At 41.0% G+C, this 21,932-nt stretch overlaps 1 protein-coding gene across 3 annotated transcripts in view; it reads right to left on the bottom strand.

Moving 5' to 3' along the window:
* Nucleotides 1–21,932, bottom strand: part of ACYP2 (acylphosphatase 2) — a 145,601-nt gene that overhangs the window by 112,826 nt on the left and 10,843 nt on the right. The gene's annotated exons all lie outside the window — the stretch shown is intronic.

Genomic DNA, 21,932 nt, shown 5'->3' with positions numbered 1-21,932 from the left:
TAGTATTATTTAATATTCTATAGACCTTACTATTTTGATAAATAGTTATAGAACGAACGAGAATAAATTCAGAGGTTTTTCACATTTCAGCTTTGTATCTTGCATTAATGCCTACACTCCATTTAGTGCAAATTCTCTTATGAGATCCAGCATCTGCTGAGTTTAGTTAATCATTGTTCCCTATGCCTTGTTGCTCCTCAGCAACCAACATTTGAATTTTTAAAGAATTACACACAATAGGAGAAACATTCTCTTCTATATTTATAATTACTGAATATCCCAAAACATAAAATAGGATTTTAAAATATTTGTTTTCCAAAGGTTCATTTATTTCCCGAATTACTACACCACCCCTGCTTGGCACTTGAAACCAAATGAGAAGCCTCCCTTGCTTTGCTCTGCCTTGACCTGGTTCTCACTCAGTCACCTTGAAGGTTGTGACTTCATTACATCATTCAGGGCCTTCTCTGCTCTAACTACAAATTTATATAATTTCACCTTAAAAATTACCAAATATTCAGTGTTGACAACAATATTGGGCATATTTTTGCTAACAATAAATTTATGTGTTGCAGAAGTTTATAACCTCAGGACCTATGCACAAAATACACATTTTCATAATAAAATGTCCTTTTCTGAGAGATGGAACAAAGTCTGTCAGTGACTAAGTGACAGTGAACAGCTATCTTAGAATTGAATTAAATATAGTAGATTCTGTATGCAATTCCTTTTTTTCTTTTTTTCTTTCTTTCTTTTTTTTTTTTTTTTACAGAGAGGAAGGAAGAGAGATAGAGAGCTAGAAACTTCGATGAGAGAGAAACATCGACCAGCTGCCTCTTGCACACCCCCTACTGGGGATGTGCCCGCAACCCAGGTACATGCCCTTGACCGGAATCGAACCTGGGACCTTTCAGTCCGCAGACCGACGCTCTACCATTGAGCCAAACCGGTTTCGGCCTTTTTTTCTTTTTTAAGTATTAATTTCTTTACATTGGCATTTCCTCCTCAAAATGTTTCTAATTGATAAATTCTGCCATGAGAGGATATTTTATATATCAAAGCTTTCTGAAGCAAAGAGGACATATTCATTAAAATTCAGTTCAGGAAAGGTCTGGGGTGGGCCGGAGCCTGGAAGAGAGGGCAATGGGGGGAAATGGAGGACATCTTAATACTCTCAACAATAAAGGTAAATTAAAAACAAGCACAGTACTTACGTTGAAGACTTACTTTATTAAATTTCCAATTTTAAGAAAGCAGTTGGGGGGGAAAAAGAAAGCAGTTGAGAAGCAAATAAAATATTCTTAATCCACGGTTTTTCACTCGCAATTATGACTCGGCCAAAAACAAACTCTGGCACTTGTACAGATTTAGAACTGGAAAACAAATATGAGAATTCTGGCTAGAAAGCAAAATGTGAGAACAGTAAGAAAAATTTAATCACCAAGAAAATCCAAGGGTCAGGTTGCATAGTTGTCTCATGGAATCAATTAACCTAGACAATATAATTTATGGTTCAAGTAGAAATTCATGTTTTTGTGCCAACCCATGAGATAGAGGGGAAAACACACTAGAAAGCTACTTTACCTGAATTATTTGGATAACAACTATAATTTCCATTTAATTTTGCTAATTGAACTAATTTTTTAGTGTAGGGAAGGTTTGGGTAAAGCATTTGTCATAGACTGCTCCCTAGTATTCCTAACATAAAAATCAAAAGATAATATGGAAGAAAACTGTTCAAGTATAGGTGACAGGTAGAAAATAAAATGCCTTCAGGCACAACATGCAATATAGATTCTGTTTTCTTTTTTGGGGGGTTCTTCTACTTTATTTTTTATGTTCTTGTTAATCCTTGTGTGAGGACATTTTTCCATTAGTTTTTTGGGGTTTTTTTAGAGAAAGAGTAGGAAAGGGAGAGACAGAGAGAAACATTGATGTGAGAGAGACACATTCATTGGTTGCCTTCCCCACCTCGAACAGAGCCTGGGATGGAACCTGCGACGGAGATATGTGCCCTTTACTGGAATCGAACCCAGGACTCTTCAGTCTGTGGGCCAATGCTCTAGCCAAGTTGGGTAGGGCATACCTACTGTTTTCTTAACAACAACAAAATTCTGGATCTGGATAAGCAGAAATGCTTTTTGGGGCAAATAAGTAACTTGAGCTGTCCCAGAAAATCCAGAATGTGTCATTGAAAGTATACATAATTATAAACACAGGAGAGACAACTTTCAATCACAGAATACAACGGGGTTTCCTTTTATGCTCATTTAATCATCTAGAATTCAACTGCACATTTTCAGCAATTTTTAAAAAAAATAGAAATGGAAATGTAAGTAGTATAGGCAAATGTGCTTTTATTAAACTCAATGAACATGTCCCCTTACTGATGGATACAACCAAACCAACATTGCTCTATTGATGTTGACAAACATGTGGAAAGAATGTATGGTTTTATTTAAACTGCATCCCTGACCACAGGCAAAGAAGTCAAGCATCACCGGTGTCACCGACCACGAGTGACAATGCCTTATTTGCTGCTTATTAGCTCGACCATGACTAACTCCACCAGTGGCTTGCCTGGCCCCACTCTGAGATAACACACTAACCCTCTTCAAAGCAGGGCCTCTCCTGTGGTCAAGATGATGGAAGAGGGCCAGTTTTTTCACTCTGCTTCCTGCAGAGCCTTCCCAATATATATATATAATCAGTTATATTAATCCAGAAAGAGCACACACCCAATATATATATAATCAGTTATATTAATCCAGAAAGAGCACACACCCAATATATATATAATCAGTTATATTAATCCAGAAAGAGCACACACCCAATATATATATAATCAGTTATATTAATCCAGAAAGAGCACACATTTTGAAAGTAGAGGAATCTGGATTTGGATAATTTACTTAACTTCTCTAGGCATCAGTGTCTATGTCTATAAAATGAGAAAAATAAAATCTACATTACAGTTGACCTTGGATCAACACAGGGGTTAGGAGTACCAAACTCCCAACAAGTCCAAAATCTGTATATAACTTTTGACTCCTCAAAAATTTAACTACTGCCCTGGCCAGGTAGCTCAATTGGTTAGAGCATCATCCCAACATCTCAAGGTTTTGAGTCCCATCTCTGGTCAGGGCACATACAAGAAGCAACTAGTGAATGCACAAGGAACAAATAGATGTTTGTTTGTTTGTTTGTTTGTTTGATTTATTTATTTATTTATTTATTATATTTTTATTGATTTCAAAGAGGAAGAGAGATAATGAGAGAAAATCATTGATTGGCTGCCTCCTGCACGCCCCCTACTGGCGATCAAACCTGAAACCCTGCATTTATCAGATTATCTTTAATACCTGAGTGAGGGAGTTAAACTCAAGGTTAAACATTTTAGAGAGAGGTAGAAGACCAACTTTTCCTGCATGTACAACTGTAGAACTATCCTTGGTTGGGAGAAAGAACTCACCTCCCACACCGTGGGGGCAATTTTGTCTTCCTACCAATTGAAGAGCTTTCTTCCAGAATTGTGCCTCAACTTTTCTGGGAGAGGTTGTTTTTTTTTGTTTTTGTTTTTTATCACATGGTAGCCAAGTTATTTCCATTAAATAGAATGGTCATTGCATATTTAATATCTTAAGAACTTTAAAAAAACATTTTACATTTTAAAAATTAGTTCTCAACTTCAGAAATATTTTTAAAAGAACAAGTACTGCCAAAGACTACTTTTAATTATAGTAATAAGCAAGGAACTAATAGGGGGTATTCAGTCAAAATGTAAGAAAATGCTTCTTTTCCACCTCACTTCTACATTTTATTCCTCAGCCCCCAACATAGTCTAATACAATACCAGCGATTTATTCGTGACAAGGTGATAATTAGTATGTAGAACTAGCAAAATAGGTCTGGTGATTTTTGTTTGATATGCAATTTCTTTGGTTGGGAATAGTGCATCAAATAACAGTATGGCAAATAAAATGACTTGGCAAGCCCACACAGTGAGGGAAGTATTTTCAGCAGCAAGTTGCCTTCATATGGGCATATTTCTACATTCTAAAATAATATCGCTATTACCTTGGTTAGGGTTCATCTCTTTTAAATCTATAAGAAATATGCAATGTCTGAATGTGTGTGATGATTCACAAATTTGAAATAACATCTACTCTACTTCAGTTCTGGCACTGAATGTGTCAGTGAGGCCTGAAATTAAGAAAATTTCTTGCCGGGACCGGTTTGGCTCAGTGGATAGAGCATCGGGATTGAAAGGTCCCAGGTTCGGTTCCGGTCAAGGGCATGTACCTTGGTTGCGGGCACATCCCCAGTAGGGGGTGTGCAAGAGGCATCTGATTGATGATTCTCTCTCATCGATGTTTCTAACTCTCTATCCCTCTCTCTTCCTCTCTGTGAAAAATCAATAAAATATATTAAAAAAAAAAAAAAAAGAAAGAAAGAAAAAGAAAATTATCTTGCACCCAGCCAGTGGGGCTCAGTGGTTGAACATCGACCTATGCACCAGGAGGTCACGGTTCTATTCCAGGTCAGGTCACATGCCAGGGCAGGCTCAATGCCCAATGTGAGGCGTGCAGGAGGCAGCTATTCAATGTTTCTCTCTCATCATTGATATTTCTTTCTCTCTCTCCCTCTCATTTTTTCTCTGAAATAAAAAAATACACATTAAAAAAATTATCTTGGTCCATCTTGCCACAAGGATGGTGACATCAATATACACATCGAGAGTAGAAACGTCTTGGCAAAAATGAGTTCAGAAAACAGTTCTACGCCAGCACTGGCTGTGCCGTGTCACCTAGATCTTTGTCATTGATAATAACACCAGTAACATCTACTGAATACTGCTCTATTCTTTCAATCTTTGCACAATCCTGTGACATAGGTACTATCATAGTACCTATTTAAAATACATATATATATATATATATATATATATATATATATATATATATATATTATTGATTTCAGAGAGGAAAGAAGAGGGAGAGAGAGATAGAAACATCAATGATGAAAATCATTGATTGGCTGCCTCTTGCATGCCTCATATTGGGAGTGGATCCCACAACCCAGGCATGTGCCCTGACCAGGAATCAAACTGTGACTTCCTGGTTCTTAGGTTGAAGCTCAACCACCGAGCCATACCAGCCATGCCACAGGACCTATTTTACAGATGAAGAGATGTTAAATACATCCCTGAGATCACACAGGAGTTCATGAGAGACTCCCATTCTGCCTGGACACAAACAACATTTATTGCTCAGTCAATCTTTTTGCTTGCTGAGCTTTCATATAATGTTCAACAGCAAAAAATACCCATAATTTTATATTTTTAATATCAAGCCTTCTCTTTGATTGATCCCTAAGACCTCCCTTTTAATTAATCTGTTTCCTCTTTAAAAAACAAAACACCAAAAAACCTGAAGCCATTTTCCACTGTAATTTTAAACATAGAATATCACAGCCATGCATTGCTCCTTCCTGCTATGACTGCTTGCAGGTGCTTCATCCTAATGACGGGAAAAGGCCTCAAAGTCTTGTAATTGTAGGGCCCTGATTAATGAACTCTGCCTCTCAGGATCTTCTTTTGAAGATCTATCCAAACCTTTCATTTGGCACCTTCATTCAAGTGGAATGTCTGAAGCTTGGTGGATGGCGTGTGTCAGTGTAAACCTTTTACTGTCCAGCACAGGCCCTGAGAACAAAGGGAGTTTGTTTGCAGAGGGTACAGAGTAATTGGGACATGAAGTGTACATTTCTAGGGACAGGACTGGGCTGAGTGTGTATATCTGTGAAGGAACCAGGGGGAGGGGGAGGTGCTGGAGGTGGAAGACAAAAGACAGAGAAAGCATGATCTCTGCCCCTGGTGGGGACTGCTGTGTGATTGGATGCCTAGCCCTAGACTCTCCCACCCTCACATCCTTTTTACTGTGATTTCCTTTTCCACAAGAAATGTTGGCTATTCCTGTATTTGATTTCTTCCTAATATGGATCAAGGAGGAAGAAATCACAGGCAACTGCCATCTGGGGCTTCACACTTTAGGATTTAAATATGGGCTCCTGGGATTGTTGCCTCCCTACCTTTTACGGATAAGGTTGGATGAGATTATAAAAATTTGTAAACTTGCCATAAAAAGAATAAGGCACAAGCAAGTATCTAGAACAGTAGTTCTCAATCATATCAGACCTACTATCCCCTTTTTTATAATGAAACATCCCCTTCACTGTCCTGAAATGAAATTCATATATGATAAATCTACCCAAGGACACACAAAAGTTTAACTAACATAAGGCTTTAAGTGTAATATAAAGGAGAAATAAAATTAGAGTTAATGTTTATGTTCAAATAATTATAAATAGGTTTTTCACCCACATCAGTGGCCTGAAGGATATTTGAAAGCTGGACAGGGCCCAGTCGGCATGGCTCAGTGGTTGAGTGTCAACTTATGAACGAGAAGGTCATGGTTCAATTTCCGGTCATGGTACATGCCCGGGTTGTGGGCTCGATCCCCAGTGTGGGATGTGCAGGAGGCAGCAGATCAACGAGTCTCTAAAAATACTGGTATGTTTTTTAAAAAGAAAAAAAAAGAAAGCCTTAGCTGGTTTGGCTCAGTGGATCAGCATCAGCCTAAGGACTGAAGAGTCCCAGGTTCAATTCCAGTCAAGGGCAAATGCCCGGGTTGCGAGCTCGATCACCAGTAGGGGGCATGCAGGAGGCAGCCGATCAATGATTCTCTCTCATCATTGATGTTTCTTCCTTTCCCTCCCTCTTCCTTCTCCTCTGAAATCAATACAAAAAACATTAAAAAAAAAAAAAAGAGCCAAAACCGGTTTGGCTCAGTAGATAGAGCGTAGCCCTGAGCACTGAAAATTCAAGGGCATGTACCTTGGTTGTGGGCACATTCCCGGTAGGGGGTGTGCAAGAGGCAGCTGACCAATGTTTCTCTCTCTATCCCTCTCTCTTCCTCTCAGTAAAAAAATCAATAAAATACATATAAGTTAATTAATTAATTAATTAATTAATTAAAAAAGAGAGTTGGGCAGGACAATTTCTTTGTCTATGGAATTGTTTCATACACCTGTCAATCCTCGCCCCCAGCCACCAGTTGGTATGCCTTCAATTATTATGATAACCAAAAATGCTCCCACAACCCACAGAACACATCCTAAAAGGTGATACTGCCCCTGTTGAAAACCACTGTGTACCTCGGTTGGGAATTCCACTGTATCAGCACAAGATACACTTGTCATTCTCCCCGGCGAAGTGCTCCAGGGCCTGGCAAGCCTGAAGTCAACAAGCGTGCCTTTTCTATTTGGATACAACTATATTTAGGCCACTAGTTTTAAAATAGTACACACTCACACACCCCTTATTCATCTAGGTCTCTCACCATGGTGAGTGATGAGGCTTTGGTCAGGGAGTGGCCATGCTATGCATGTACTGATAGTTATGTAGAATGAAGTAGAAGCATTTATTTTGTGCCATATTTAAAACGTAGGAAGGTGGAAATGATGGGTGTGTCAATGTGGTGAATTGCTAAGAAGAGCTAGTTGGCTTTGCACGTTGTTTCCTGGTTCTGGCTGACCCTCAATTAAAGGAGACTCTAAATTGTAAACATTTTTTCCCTGGCCAAGGACAGGCACTAGTATTTGCTTCTTTTTCTGCCTGCTGAATTCAAAATTGAGGCCAAACAGGGACCATAAGGGAATAAGTCTCCTTGCCAATATGCCCTTGACATACATCCCTACTTAGGATCAATTGAAATATTTACCAGACACTTATAAAGATACTGCGTTCTGGCCAAAAAGGAGAAAAAAATATGTTGTGGAAACTTCTGTAAGTCACCCACCAGCATTTACCAAGAGATCAGTGTTTTGCTGTCAGAATAAGCTAATATTTGAATGGAAGATGAATTTTATACAATCTAAGGAAATGCTTAAATAGCAACATCCATCTATACAATGACCTATAATGTTACATTTGCTCCTTTTCATCAAAGAGTATGTTTGCTAGCTTAGCCCCAAGGTTTCTGGATGATAGCCTATCCTGTATAATAAAAGCCTAATATGCAAATCAACCAAACAGCATAACGACTGGTGGAATGACCAGTCACTATGACGTGTACTAACCACCAGGGGCAGACGCTCAACGCAGGAGCTGCCCCCAGCTTGCAGGCCCAGGCCAGCAACCGCCCCCTTCCCCTCCTCCCCCCCACCTTGCTCTGCCGGTCGCCCCACAGAGAGAGGTGACCAGCAGCGGTAGTGGAGGGTGGGGCCAGTGAGCAGGCAGTGCCAGGCTGACCAAGGTGGGTGACCAGTGGTTTCCCTCCATCACCCCTCTGGTTGCCCCACAGATCGGCCCTGATCACCAGCCAGGCCTAGGGATCCTAAGAATTTCGTGCACTGGGCCTCTAGTTAAGAATAAAGTGCATTTCAAGTCTACATGTGTTTCAGGAAACCCTGAGGACAGCTACGTGGTTCAGCTTCTTTGCCCCAAGAGGCTAATTAAAGCTCAATCATGAGATTCCAGCAAAGCAGGTTTTAAGAAGCCTATGTGATCAATTGCTATTCTTGTGTTCATGCAAACAATCAGGCCAAATTGAAACTAGACTTAATACAGTAAATAAATTGGTCTTAATTTGACTCTAATAAAAACGAGGGTAGCCGAAACCGGTTTGGCTCAGTGGTAGAGCGTCGGTCTGCGGACTGAAAGGTCCCAGGTTCGATTCCGGTCAAGGGCATGTATGTTGGTTGCGGGCACATCTCCAGTAGGGGGTGTGCAAGAGGCAGCTGATCCATGTTTCTCTTTCATCGATGTTTCTCTCTATCCATCTCTCTTCCTCTCTGTAAAAAATCAATAAAATATATTTTTTTTTTAAAAAGAGGGTAATTTTAGAGGGGGAAATTGTGTTTTAATAGGCTATATAATGCACAATTGTGATTACTGGATTCTAATCAAGTAATTGTCTTCAAAGTTTTCTTGTTGTTCTGGCTTTTGCCACAATAACTCTGTCTGTCTCCACCAGGTTACAAGCTGTACTAGTTCTCAGAGAATACCACCTCTAGACACCATTGCCACCTCCTTCTGTGACCGGGCCTCATTGTCTCTCTGACAGAAAGCAAATGCAGTCCAGGAGGATGAGACTTTTCATCTGAAACTAATCTCATAGATATGAGATGTTAGAAATAGCAGTGGGGAATGTTAGGGGCAGAAATAGAATATTGGGGACTAGCTATGGTTATAAGAAGTATTAACCATGCTCTGTTAACCATGATTGCTTTGTTCAGATTAAAGAAAGCACATTCTAACCTAGCTGGTATTTGTACACCCCTGAGACATGGGAGTCAACCTTGAATGTGGTCCATTCTCATTCAAGAACTGCTAATTGATCAAATAAGATGAAGTTTGGGTCTTGGCCAATGAATACAGCCTGCATTGCTTATTCCCCATGCCTGCAAAACCCATTTTGTTTGCCCATTCATATTCCTTTGGCCTACTTCCCCATTTTTGCCCCACCCAATATAAGCAGCTAGCTTATAAGAGGGTGCAGAGCAAATTTTCATGGATGACCTACTGCTCTCCCATACTACTGGCATTACTGCAATAGATGTTCATATATGATTAAAAAAAAATAACAAAGTGGATTTGAATCTATGAATAGGAGAGGAAAATTTATTCCAAATGGATGTATTCATTTGATTTCTTTACTCAGCTTAAATCTACGTATATTACATTGCATGTGCCCTCAGCTCCCTGATCCCTATGACACTTTGAGATAGTCACTTGATCATGCTGAGAGATAGCACTTTAAATTATGATAATAAATCTCAAGTAGGCCTTAATGCTGCTGGTAATTATTTCCCTGGTCCTTTTATTCTCCCACTCTCCCAGGTGACATTTCATGCTTCTCCTCCATACATAAATTCAAATGCCCCCTCCCCACCCACTGTCATTCTCTGTTGATGGCCTTGCTTCCTATTTCACTGAGGAAATAGAGTGAATCACAGGACAGCTCCTACAAATACCCACCTCTGCATCAGGGCCCCTGTCCTGGACTTGTCCCACATGGCCAAAGATGAACTCTATGCTCCTAGAAAAGGCCACTTGCTCTACTTGTAGACCAGCTGCTACTTATTCCGACCCATTCAAGGACATCACTTTAGTAAATCTCCTCTCAATTCTTTCCTTTTTACTGGAACTTTTCCATCAATCTAGATACATCATTTCTCCCAATTTTGAAAAATCCTCTCTTGACCCTACTTCCTCCTCCAGCTACTACCTTCATTTCCCTCCTTTTTGGGGGGTTATCTATATCCATCATCTCTAATATCTACCTTCTGTTCTCTCTTAAACCTTAAATAATCAGGCCGAGACTGGTTTGGCTCAATGGATAGAGCGTCGGCTTGGGGACTGAAAGGTCCCGGGTTTGATTCCGGTCAAGGGCATGTACCTTGGTTGCGGGCATATCCCCAGTAGGGGGTGTGCAAGAGGCAGCTGGTTGATGTTTCTCTCTCATCGACGTTTCTAGCTCTCTATCTCTCTCCCTTCCTCTCTGTAAAAAATCAATAAAAAATATATATTTAAAAAAAAATTAAAAAAAAAACAAACAAAAAAAAAACCTTAAATAATCAGGTATTTACCAATCCATTCCAATTAAATTGCCCTTATCAAGGTTACCTAGACCTCCCTATTGCTATATTCAATGGCCACAACTCAAGCTTCATCTTATTTGATCAATTAGCAGACTGTGATCACTCTTTCCTCCTCGAACCACCTTTCCACTTGGTTTTCAGGAACAGACTTGCCTGGTCTTCATCTTATCTCTGTGGTAGTAGCCCTTCTCAGTATCTTTTGTTGGCTCTCTTCATTTCTCTGTCCTCACGAACTTGGAGTATTCTGATTCCGTCCTTGGACCCCTTCTTTCTCTACACTTGCTTTTTTGGTGATTTCATCTAGTCTGCTGGCTTTAAATACCATCTAGTCTATGCTGTGTCCAGCCTGCATTTCACGCCTGAACTCCAAGCTCACATACCCAGCTGACTTCTCAATATCTTCACTTGGATGACTAGTAGACACCTCAAATTTAACAAATCTAAAACTGAGCTGAGAGAGAATCCAAGATGGCTGCTCGGGTAGACACCTAGCCGCAGCCGCACGCAACAATTTCAATAAAATACAACTAAAATATAAAATGGACATTACCCAGAACTACAGGAAAGTCAACTGACTGGAAATTCTACAACGAGAAGCAAGGAGAAAACCAGAAGGAGGCGCGGAGGAGCTGTAAAAGCCCAAGGTACGGAGACACGCGGCGCGCGCGGAGAGGACGGAGCCGGAGAGGAGGGAGGCCGAGTGCCTGGCTGGCGTTCCCTAGCGGGAAGGAGATAAACACTCCGACTGTGCTGGGCCCCCGACTGCTCTGAACCCCCCCCCCCCCCGTTCTAGGCCAGACCCCGGGGACCCAGGCTCATCCAGAGGGAGCTGGGCTGTAAGGCGGTACCCGGGGAAGCAGCAAAAGGAGGTCCCAGAGGCGCGCACACAGCGCGCAGAGAAGGGCCGGCCGGCTGTGCCGTAGGACTGCCCTGGCGGGAAGGAGACAGGCTCCAGACTGCTCTGAACGCCATCTCCAACTCCACTTCCAACTGAACTGAACCCCAGTTTCGGACCCATTGCGGGAGAGCTTACACTGTTTGGTAGCAGGCGAAAATCGAGGGCACCTTTCTCTCAGAGGCGCTTGCAACAAGTACTGAAGGACCCTGAGTCTCAGGAGTCGCATAGGGCGGGGCTGACGGAAGCCAAGGCTGTAGGCTCCACCCTGAAACCCCGCCCCATCAGGAAAGCTGCCTGCGAAAATGCCTAAACCAAATAGATCACAAACGAAAGAAATGGAGGACAAAAAGAGACTGGATATAGAGTTCAAAACCACACTTATAGGGTTTTTCAAGAGACTCCTAGAAAAGGCCGATAAAATAAATGAGACCTATGAGGATATGAAAAGGGATCAACAAGAAATGCTAAGGGATCAACAAGAAATAAAGAATACATTGTCTGAAATAAAAAATATTCTACAGAGTCCTAAAAACAGAATAGAAGATCGCAAGAATCAAGTCAAAGATTTGGAACATAAAGAGCCAGAAGACACTCCTCTGCAGAAGCTAGAAGGCAAGAGAATCCAGAAAATTGAAGATAATGTAAGAAACCTCTGGGACAACTTCAAACGATCCAACATCAGAATCATGGGGGTCCCAGAAGATGAGAGAGAGCAAGATATCGAAAACATACTGAAAGAAATAGTGACAGAAAACTTCCCCCACTTGGGGAAAGAATTGGACTTACAAGTCCAGGAAGCACACAGAACTCCAAATAAGAGGAATCCAAAGAGGACCACACCAAGACAAATCATAATTAAGATTCCAAGAACAAAGGACAAAGAGAGAATATTAAAAGCAGCAAGAGCTAAGCAGGTGGTAACCTATAAAGGAGCACCTATACGATTGTCAGCTGATTTCTCAACAGAAACCATGCAGGCCAGACGGGAATGGCAAGAAATATTCAGGGTGATGAATAGCAAGAACCTACAGCCAAAAATACTCTACCCAGCAAAGCTATCACTCAGAATCGAAGGTCAGATAAAGAGCTTCACTAATAAAAAAAAGCTAAAGGAGTTCATCACCACCAAACCAGAATTATATGAACTGCTGAAGGGGGTTCTTTCAGAAGAGAAAGTAAATAAAGATAAAAATTATGAACAACAAATACGTAACTATCAACAAGTGAATCTAAAAACCAAGGAAATTAAAAAAAAAAATCTGATGAACAATATTAACTGTTGAATATAATAGAATCAGAGGTATGGAAGGGGAGTGAACTGATGATTCTTGGGGAAAAGGGGAGAGGGGAATGTGGGAAGAGACTGAACATAAACTGTGCACCTATGGATGAGGACAATGGGGAGTGGGGAAAGGGCAGAGGGTGGGGTGGGAAGGGGGGGGGGAAAGGAACACTTGTAATAATATGAACAATAAAAATTTATTTAAAAAAAAAAATAAAAAAAAATAAAACTGAGCTGAATCCCCTGGCAATGGGCAAGGAGATACCTGATTGGTGGTGTTGCTCTTATATCAATCAGGGGCAAAGCAGATGTACAGTCCTCAGTTCATCCCAGTTTGATGCCTCTGGCGGTGGCCAGAATTGTTTCCTGCCTGAGACACATAAAATTATAATTCCTAGGTCTTGGAGTTGAAAAGACCAGAAACAGTGGTCTCATAATAAATGGATTATTAATATTAACTGAGGCTTAGGAAGGGATGTAGTTTTAAAATGTTTGTGTAGATGTTGTGATTACTCACTGCTCTCTTTCCTAGAACCCAGTCCTGTTGGTACACCTCCCCCCAAAACACAACAAAACAAACCACTACCACCACCAACAACAAAAACACCTAAATAAACAAACAAAAAAGGATGTCTTTAAAAAGAAACATGGGAGAATCTTGCAGAAAGCAATGCAGAGTATGGCAGAATGTCTCCAGGAAATTAAAAGGCACCAGGCGCACTGTTCTCTCTATCTACCTTATTCTATGCTTTCCTGTCTCTTCTGCTTACTCATCAGTTTGCCCAATAGGACTCTCAGTGCTGACTCTAGATAACTGCTGCTTCAAGCATCAACTACGTCTTACTGCAAGGTCTTAAGTCTCAGTTCAGCTTATCAGGAAAAGATCAGAATAGACCCATCTTTGGACTGGTCCTCAGGATAAGGAGTCCATCTCTGGTTCAATCATTTGTTAATATGGCAGAGTCTTCACATAATATTTCAGTGATGAAATGAAGGAGCGTTGGAAACAGCAGGCAACTTGGCCAACAGGATGCTAAACTGGAGAGACTCTCAGGTTCAACTGAGGTCTCTATATGTCTAGGACTTCCCATGCAGGTGTTTCTGTGAACAAGTTAAAACACTGAGAAACCAGTTCTGCCAGCCTTAAGCCTTCATTCACTTCCAGACTATATGAGTTGGTGAAAAATTCAGAGATTGAAAAAGAGATTGAAGAAGCAGGTGCTGAAGTCTGTTCCCAGCTTTTCTGTGCATTTCCTCCCCCCACCCCCTGGGCAAGAGATTGAAGAGGGGAGCCCATATCATTTCAAGAGAATCATTTGGAGAGCAATAATCACTTGAGAATTTGGGAGTACATGGAAAATAGTATCTCATTTTGAAAAGTCATTTTTAGACTTTTGCTACATCAGCCAGGGAAAGCAGAGCAGCAGAAGGGAGGGAAAGACAGGAGAAAGAGATGCAGTCCCAGGGGTAAGCTGCACTCAGACTGATGAGAGTTTGGGGGTGGGGGAGACCTGGACAAACTGGGATCCTGAAGGAGGAAACTGGCCTGTATTGAAAGGGCCCCCACCCCTTTTAAGGGCAACGCCACCTCAAACTTCTAACATGGACTAGACTTTTTACTATTTGAGAATTACTGGAAAAGTATGAGATGAGCCCAAGATTTCATCCAAGGTGTGTGGAAGGTGATTCCTCAGAGCTGGTTTAAATAGAGAATGGGAGTGGTGGCGGAGGGATCCCACCAGCGCCCTGCTAAGTATAACATGTTCTTTAAACCAGTTACAAATGCAAAATTATGTCACTCCAATGGTGTTTGCAGATTCCGGGCGCTAATTAAGTGGAGAATAGTCCAGCAGCCTGAAAACAGAACTTGGAGTTGAAAAAATATATATATTTTTAATCCTCACCTGAGGATATTTTTCCATTGATTTATAGAGAGAGTGGAAGGAAGAAGGCAAGACAGAGAGAAATATCAATGTAAGAGAAACACATGGATTGATTGCCTTCTGCACAAGCCCAACTAGGGCCCTGGGGCCAGGGAGGAGCAACCAAGGACTTGACTGGAATTGAACTCTTGGGTCCACAGGCCAATTCTCTATTCACTGAGCCCAACTGGCTAGGGCTGGAGTTGAAAATTTGGTGGTTTGTCAATTTATACTTCTTTCTTGAGATAAAACAGTGCTTCATTTGTGATTTAGAACCCAACAAAAAAACTCTCTAGAAGCTCCAAGGAAGTAGATCTGTAGAAAAGGGACTTATGAATAAAAAAAAGAATGACAATGACAGAAGGAAGGAAATAAATATACTCACTTCTATAAAGCTGCACATGGTTTCCTACTGAAAATTATGACCGACTGGAGAGTGGAGAAGCTAGCTGAATAGTAAGTATCATGTAAAGTAAGCCCTCACTTAATATAGGTTCTGCGACTTGAAGCAAAATGGTATAAGGAGAAACTGAAACCGTACAATGAATGGATCCGGCCTGCCTGTAACTACTTCAACCAATAAACCAGAGACAGGGTTGAATCATATTATGTAAGCATTTATTCCAGTAATGCTGGCAGTATGCTGGAGAAGCAGATCATCCATGAAAAATCTGCTCTGCCCACCCCCCACCCCCATAAGCCAGCTGCTTATATTAGGTAGAAGAACAAAGATTAAAAGGGAAAGTAGGCAAAAGGAATAAAAATGGGCAATATGGTTACAGATTACAGGCAATTTGGGCTGGGGAGTTGCAAAGGGCTCCACAGACTCCTTTTTTTTTTTTTTTTTTTTTTTTAGCAACAAGGTTTTTAATCTTTCCATGATAATAGTGTGTATGAAAGGGGCCACATGCTAACCTAACAAGCTCAGGGGATGCCCGCATGGCAGTCTTACAAACTCAGAGACCTAAAGAAACCACAAAGGATGGTCTGAAATTAAAGTTTAACTAAAAGCAGTTATGGTGGGCAGTTACGTCCTAGGTGATATCTTCACTGACAAGGTCAACCTTTACCTTAACTGAGCCTGTCTGTCTTTTTGCATCTGTGATAACATACCCTTGAAATGTCTGGGTAACTTGTAACTTCCCTTTTTCTGGAACCCCTGGGGCACAACCTCAGGTTCCACAAATTTCTTCATTATCATGTTAATTGTTTCTGCACCCACCTAAGTATGTATCTATCATTTTATTTTTTATCCAATCCCAGGCCCCCATCCCTAGCTTTGTTTTCTCCCGCCTCTCTATCACCAATGGATTTCATAACCCACCTACATCCCTCCTTTGACTGCAATGTATAAATATTGACATAACCCACCATTCTCCAGAGCATTATCTCAACTCATTAAGGTTCTGCTTCCCGGCAGTTTGGCTCAAATAAACTCACAAAAATTCTTTAAGGTTTGAATGTTTTTATGTTAACAATAGAGAATGGACTAAGGAGGATGGACCACAAATACAGGTGAACTCCCAGGTCCTGGGGAGTACACTCCCAGCCAGGCTAGAATGTGCTTTCTTTAATCAGAACACAACAATCACAGTGAACAGAGCATGGCTTCTTATAACTATAGCGAGTCTCCACTATTCTATTTCTCCCTCCCACCCCTAACAAAACCAATTTTACCATACACCAGTTGATATAAACAAGAATTAAATTCCTACGGCACCTCATCGATGTTGTACCAAAACATTATCCAAGACCTGTATTTTGAGGCCATCGGGTAAAAGAAGTAAGACCCCAGGCCCGCTCTGGTCATGAACACAGGAACCCAGAAGCTGAAGAGGGAGGTCAGCCATACCATTGCAAAGGCCTGCATTCCCCAGCATGCTCCACCCTCAGTGAAGTAAATTTCTCAGATTCCGCTGGAATCATAAATTCTTAACCTGTGTCCCAATGTATGCCTTTGTTTACTAAACATTTCTCATGCTAAATCCTAAGTTAATGCATTCCAAATTTTGTTTCTTAGTGACTTTTAGAGAGAGAAGAAGGGGAGGGACAGAGAGATAGAAACATCAATGAGATTATAAACTGACAAACCAAAAGATAGATATAGAGACAGTAAAGCAACAAGTAGACTGTAAAATTACAGCGGGGAGAGTAGGGAGATCTGGGGGAGATAAGAGATCAACCAAAGGACTTGTATACATGCATATAAGTACAACCAATGGACACAAAACTCTGGGGAGGAAGGGTATGTATGGGGGGGGGGAATTTTAAACTATGTACACAGATAATAATTTAATAAAAAAAAAAAAGAAAAAAGAAAAAAAAGAAAAAAAGAAAAAAAGAAACATCAATGAGAGAGGAAGACATCAACTGGCTGCCTCCTGCATGCAACTCAGGTATATGCCCTGACTGGGAATTGAACCATCGACCTCTTCGTTCCTGGGTCAACACTCAACCACTGAGCCATACCGGCTAGGCCACCAAATACCTTTTCTTATCTCTTCTACCTCTCCTGCCCACAACTGAGTGTGGCCATGTGACTAGGTGTAGCTAAGAAAACATGAACAGAAGTAAAAGGTGTTGCTTCACAGCAGTGAGATAGATCCCTCTGCATCACCCCCTCATCTCTCCCTTTCTGTTTCTCTTTTGGCTCAAAGACTGAGGCAGCCTGGATCAATGGGTCTCAGCATACAGCATAGTTATCTACAGCAGAGTTTGCACCAGCAAGAAATAAATTCATATTTTAAGTCACCATTCTTCTGGTCTTACAGCATAAAACCAGACTACTTCGACACTTGCACACCTATTTCCTCTATTAATTATCCATTTTTCTTCTGTAGGTATATTCAAGTATCTCCTATCCAAAAACAAAAACAAAAACAAAAAACAAACACACACAAAAAAACACCTTTCCTTGAGCCTACTGTTTCTCAAATTATCATCGATCTCCCTCTCACTTCTGGAAGGAAAATATACTATATTTGCTACGTCCGCTTTCTCAGCACCCACTCACTCCTTAGTTCCTGGGGATCTGGCTTCTTCTATCGCCATTCTTCGGAAATTATTTTTTTTAAGATTATCAATGATCTACTTGCTAACCCACACTCAATCCTGCCTTCTCTGGTCAAGTGATTTTCATTTCTTTTTATGACCACAGACCCATTTGAAAATTAGATAAAAATTATGGATCTTATTCTCAGAAAAATAAAGTATACATGCATACAAACTTTTCATAAATGTCAAGATTTTTTTGGTTTTGTTTTGTTTTATTATCATGCTCTCCCAAAGCCCACCCATAAATAGCCCAATCATCTCTGTGCTTTGGGTAAAGAATTCTACTCTGGTATGTACTTAAGAAAGAAACAGAAAGCAAAGAAGTTTATTCATTCCCACAAAAAAGTCACATGGAGTATTCTTTCACTTTCCCATAAATTTTCCTACGTCACCCTAAAGTTTTGTCTCCTCTATATTTTTTGTACTTCCGTAAATGGTAATGTAATTTGCATTGCCATCTATTTCTCTCTCTCTCTCATCTCTCTTCATTCGATTATGGAGTACTTGCAGAGTAAAAAACAACAGTGTGCTTCTTATACCAAAGGAAATGACAGCATAGCTAGGAAAGAGGCATGTTTACATTAAAACTTGAGTAATAAAATAAGAATATGAATAATTGGGAGACACATTGAACTATTTCTAAGGAAGGGTAAGACACTGCTTTCTATAAGATAGGGAGTGTAAACTGGACCTTGAAAGATGGGCTGGTGTTTTGTTTTCTATTAATTTCAGATGGGAAGGGAGAGGGAGAGAGAGACAGAAACATCAATGATGAGAGAGAATCTTTGATTGGCTGCCTCCTGGATGCTCCACATTGGGGATCAAGCCCGCAACCTAGGCATATGCCCTGACCTGGAATTGAACTGTGACTTGGTTAATAGGTCTTCGCTCAACCAACTGGGCTGGGTATTTGATATGTAGATAGGAAAAATGATGTGACAACTAGAATAGGAAGCATTGTGTGAGCAACAAATAATATGTAAATACCAGAGGCCCAATGCACAACCTCCTGGGACAATTTGTGCAAGGAGCGTGGCCCTCGGTGGTTGCCTCAATCCTTGCAGCCCTGACTTCATCCGGAAGGTTGTCCGGAAGGATGTCCAGCTGTTCAGTCTAATTAGCCTACTATGCTTTTATTATTATAGATAAATGAAATGTTGAAGTAGGTTCCACATGGATTGACCAGAGAGAACACAAAGTTAGATAAAAACAGAATAGTCAGCTGGGGCCAGTCTTATGTTAGTCTTGAGTACCAGGTTAGAATGTCTGGGCATTATTTTGTGGGCGATTTTAAGAGGGAGACACTGAATAAATATTTTTGAGCAAAGGAATCACAGCATCAAGTGATCTTTTAGGAGATTAAAAGATCTCCTATATCACATGATCTCACTCATTTGTGGAATATAATGAACAACATAAACTGATGAACAAAAATAGATCCACAGACAGAGAAACATCAATCAGAACGTCAAACCTCAGGGAAGCTAGGGGATGGTGGGGGTAAGGGGAAGAGGTCAACCTAAAAACTTATATGCATGCATATAAGCCTAATCAATGGACACAGACAACAGGGGTGGGGATATGAATGAGAGGTGGGGGGTAATGAGAGAATAAGGACACATATGCAATACCTTAATCAATAAAGAAATTTAAAAAAAAGAAAAAGATCTCCTAAAGGCCAGAAGAAGAGTTAGGGAGACTGTCTCCAACAACCCATAATCTGAACGTGTGAGCTGCAGAATTGAACTGCTTGAGGAGAGTGACATTAGCAACAACAGCAGAACTGACGTAGCAGGCGTGAGGACGCGTGGCTTGGATAGCCCTTCAGCTGGGAGAACGTGGTTAGCTAATAATAGCTCTGGTTGCAGCACCTCCGGGTCCTACCACAGCAGCATTCAAGCTGTGGCCACCGTCCTCCTGGGACAACCGCCTATGACTGAGCATGGCCATGTGACTCGGGTCTAGCCATTTCTGTCCGGCAGGACTTCTCTACCAGGCAGCCTTTCCCCCGGAGCTTCCCATTGGCTCAGACTTCCCTAGATCTCCATCAGTGTCTGAGGCTCTCCCTGTCCAATCCTGTTTCCTCCCTTTTCTTCCACACGTGGCCGGTCAGCATCGGGGTCTGCAGAGCTTCCCCAAATTAATCCTCCTTCCTCCCCCTTTGCCTCTCCTAGGTGTCCTACCACACTCCCCAACTCCTAGGGGGCGGGGAGGATCTTTGGAAATACAAAAAGTTACACATTGTTCAAGTAAAAATTAAAGTGATAGCCTGAACTGTGTCTAATAAAGGCATTTCTAATTTTATTTCATGGGCCAGAAAACTAAGAAATGTGCTAATAGTGATTTTGGGATTAAGAACAACACCATGGCTGAAACCGGTTTGGCTCAATGGATAGAGCGTCGGCTTGGGGACTGAAGGGTCCCGGGTTCGATTCCGGTCAAGGGCATGTACCTTGGTTGCAGGCACATCCCCAGTGGGGGGTGTGCAAGAGGCAGCTGATTGATGGGTCTCTCTCATCGATGTTTCTAACTCTCTATCTCTCTCCCTTCCTCTCTGTACAAAATCAATAAAATATATTTAAAAAAAAAAAAAAAGAAGAAGAAGAACAACACCATGGTCACACTGCAGATTTGAATGAGATTTCTGCATCCGGAAATCTTTTCTCTGGTTTAACTTGAGATTAAGTACAAGATGAAAGTAGCTATTTGGACATATCTTTATTTAGAGAAACTGATTTATTTCAAAAAGAACGTTTTCATCTCAAGTACTACAGCTGGGGTTCAGCAAATATGAGAGCCAGTATAGACGCTAGAACTATGTCTTTCAGATGGCAAAGATCCCTGGAGCTTCTTTGAAATATACTTTATGTCTGTGTTCATGAGACACTTCTGCAAAAATGGAAAGATGCTCCTGTTGTGGCAGTGTTGAAAAAATATATATGAATATAAAAAGGACTGTCTCAAAATACACCAACTCGATATTCAGGATTTAACGGAAACACTAGATGACAGACTAACACTATCAGCTAAACACAACCACTCTTCCTGTTTTGTTTGGTGGGGGGCTTATAGTGCGATGTTAGAGGATATTTTGTGTGTGCATTAGGCTGGGGGAGAGTAATTGGTCACTGAGTTTTAGTTGTTCAGGGGTAGAGTAATTTGGGAATGAAACTGTTACACTAAAGTAGCTTTGAGCTAATATGTAACTATTTGGTTAAATGCCTAATCATTTCATTCCTATTTTTTAACTGCTACCCAATGTAACAGTTTCCTTGAAACATTTCAATAATATAAATTCAAATTGTTGCCTCTCAGTCCTTAGCCCCTGCCTAGCACTGCCTCTCCCCTGCCAGTTTTCTATTTCACACATTTGCTGTCACAAGTTCTTTTCCTCCTTAGTCTACAAATTCCCAATTTTCTACTTTTTCCTCACACCTTTTGTATCTTTCTCACAAACCTCTCCTCTCAACTGAGGACACTGCCTCATACTTCCCTGATAAAACAGAAGCCATCACAAGTTTGCTCATCATCCCATTCCCAAATCTATAATTCCATCTGCATCTGTACATTTTTTCCTTCTTCTCTCCCTTTCAATGAAGGGAGCGTCTCTTCTCCATAATGTTTTTCCTGCTCTGAATCCAATTCCTCTTTCTCCACATCATTATCTCTCCCTTCCTAATAAGTTATTCTTTTTATTTTATTTTTAAATATTATTTTTATTGATTTCGGAGAGGAAAGGAGAGGGAAAGAGAGATAGAAACATCAATGATGGGAATCATTGATCCGTTGCCTTCTGCATGCCCCACCATGGGGACTGAGCCTGTAACTGAGCCATGTGCCCTAACAGGTAATTAAACCATGATCTCCTGTTTCATAGGTTGACACTTAACCACTGTGCCACACTAGCTGGGCTGATAAATTATTCTGATCCCAAACAAACATGTGTTAGTATTTCTCATCTATTTAAAAAAAAATGTTTTCTTGCCCTGGCTGGTTTGGCTCAGGGAATAGGGAGTTGGCCTGTGGACTGAAGGGTCTTGGGTTCAATTCCAGTCGGGGGCACATGCCAGGGTTGTGGGCTCAGGCCCTGGTGGGGGGCATGCAGGAGGCAGCC

Source organism: Pipistrellus hanaki (genome assembly GCF_964339955.1).
Source record: "Pipistrellus hanaki genome assembly, chromosome: 12".
Lineage (NCBI taxonomy): Eukaryota > Metazoa > Chordata > Mammalia > Chiroptera > Vespertilionidae > Pipistrellus > Pipistrellus hanaki.
The sequence above is the reverse complement of the archived record's forward strand: the minus strand, read 5'-3'. Positions and strand labels throughout refer to the sequence as shown.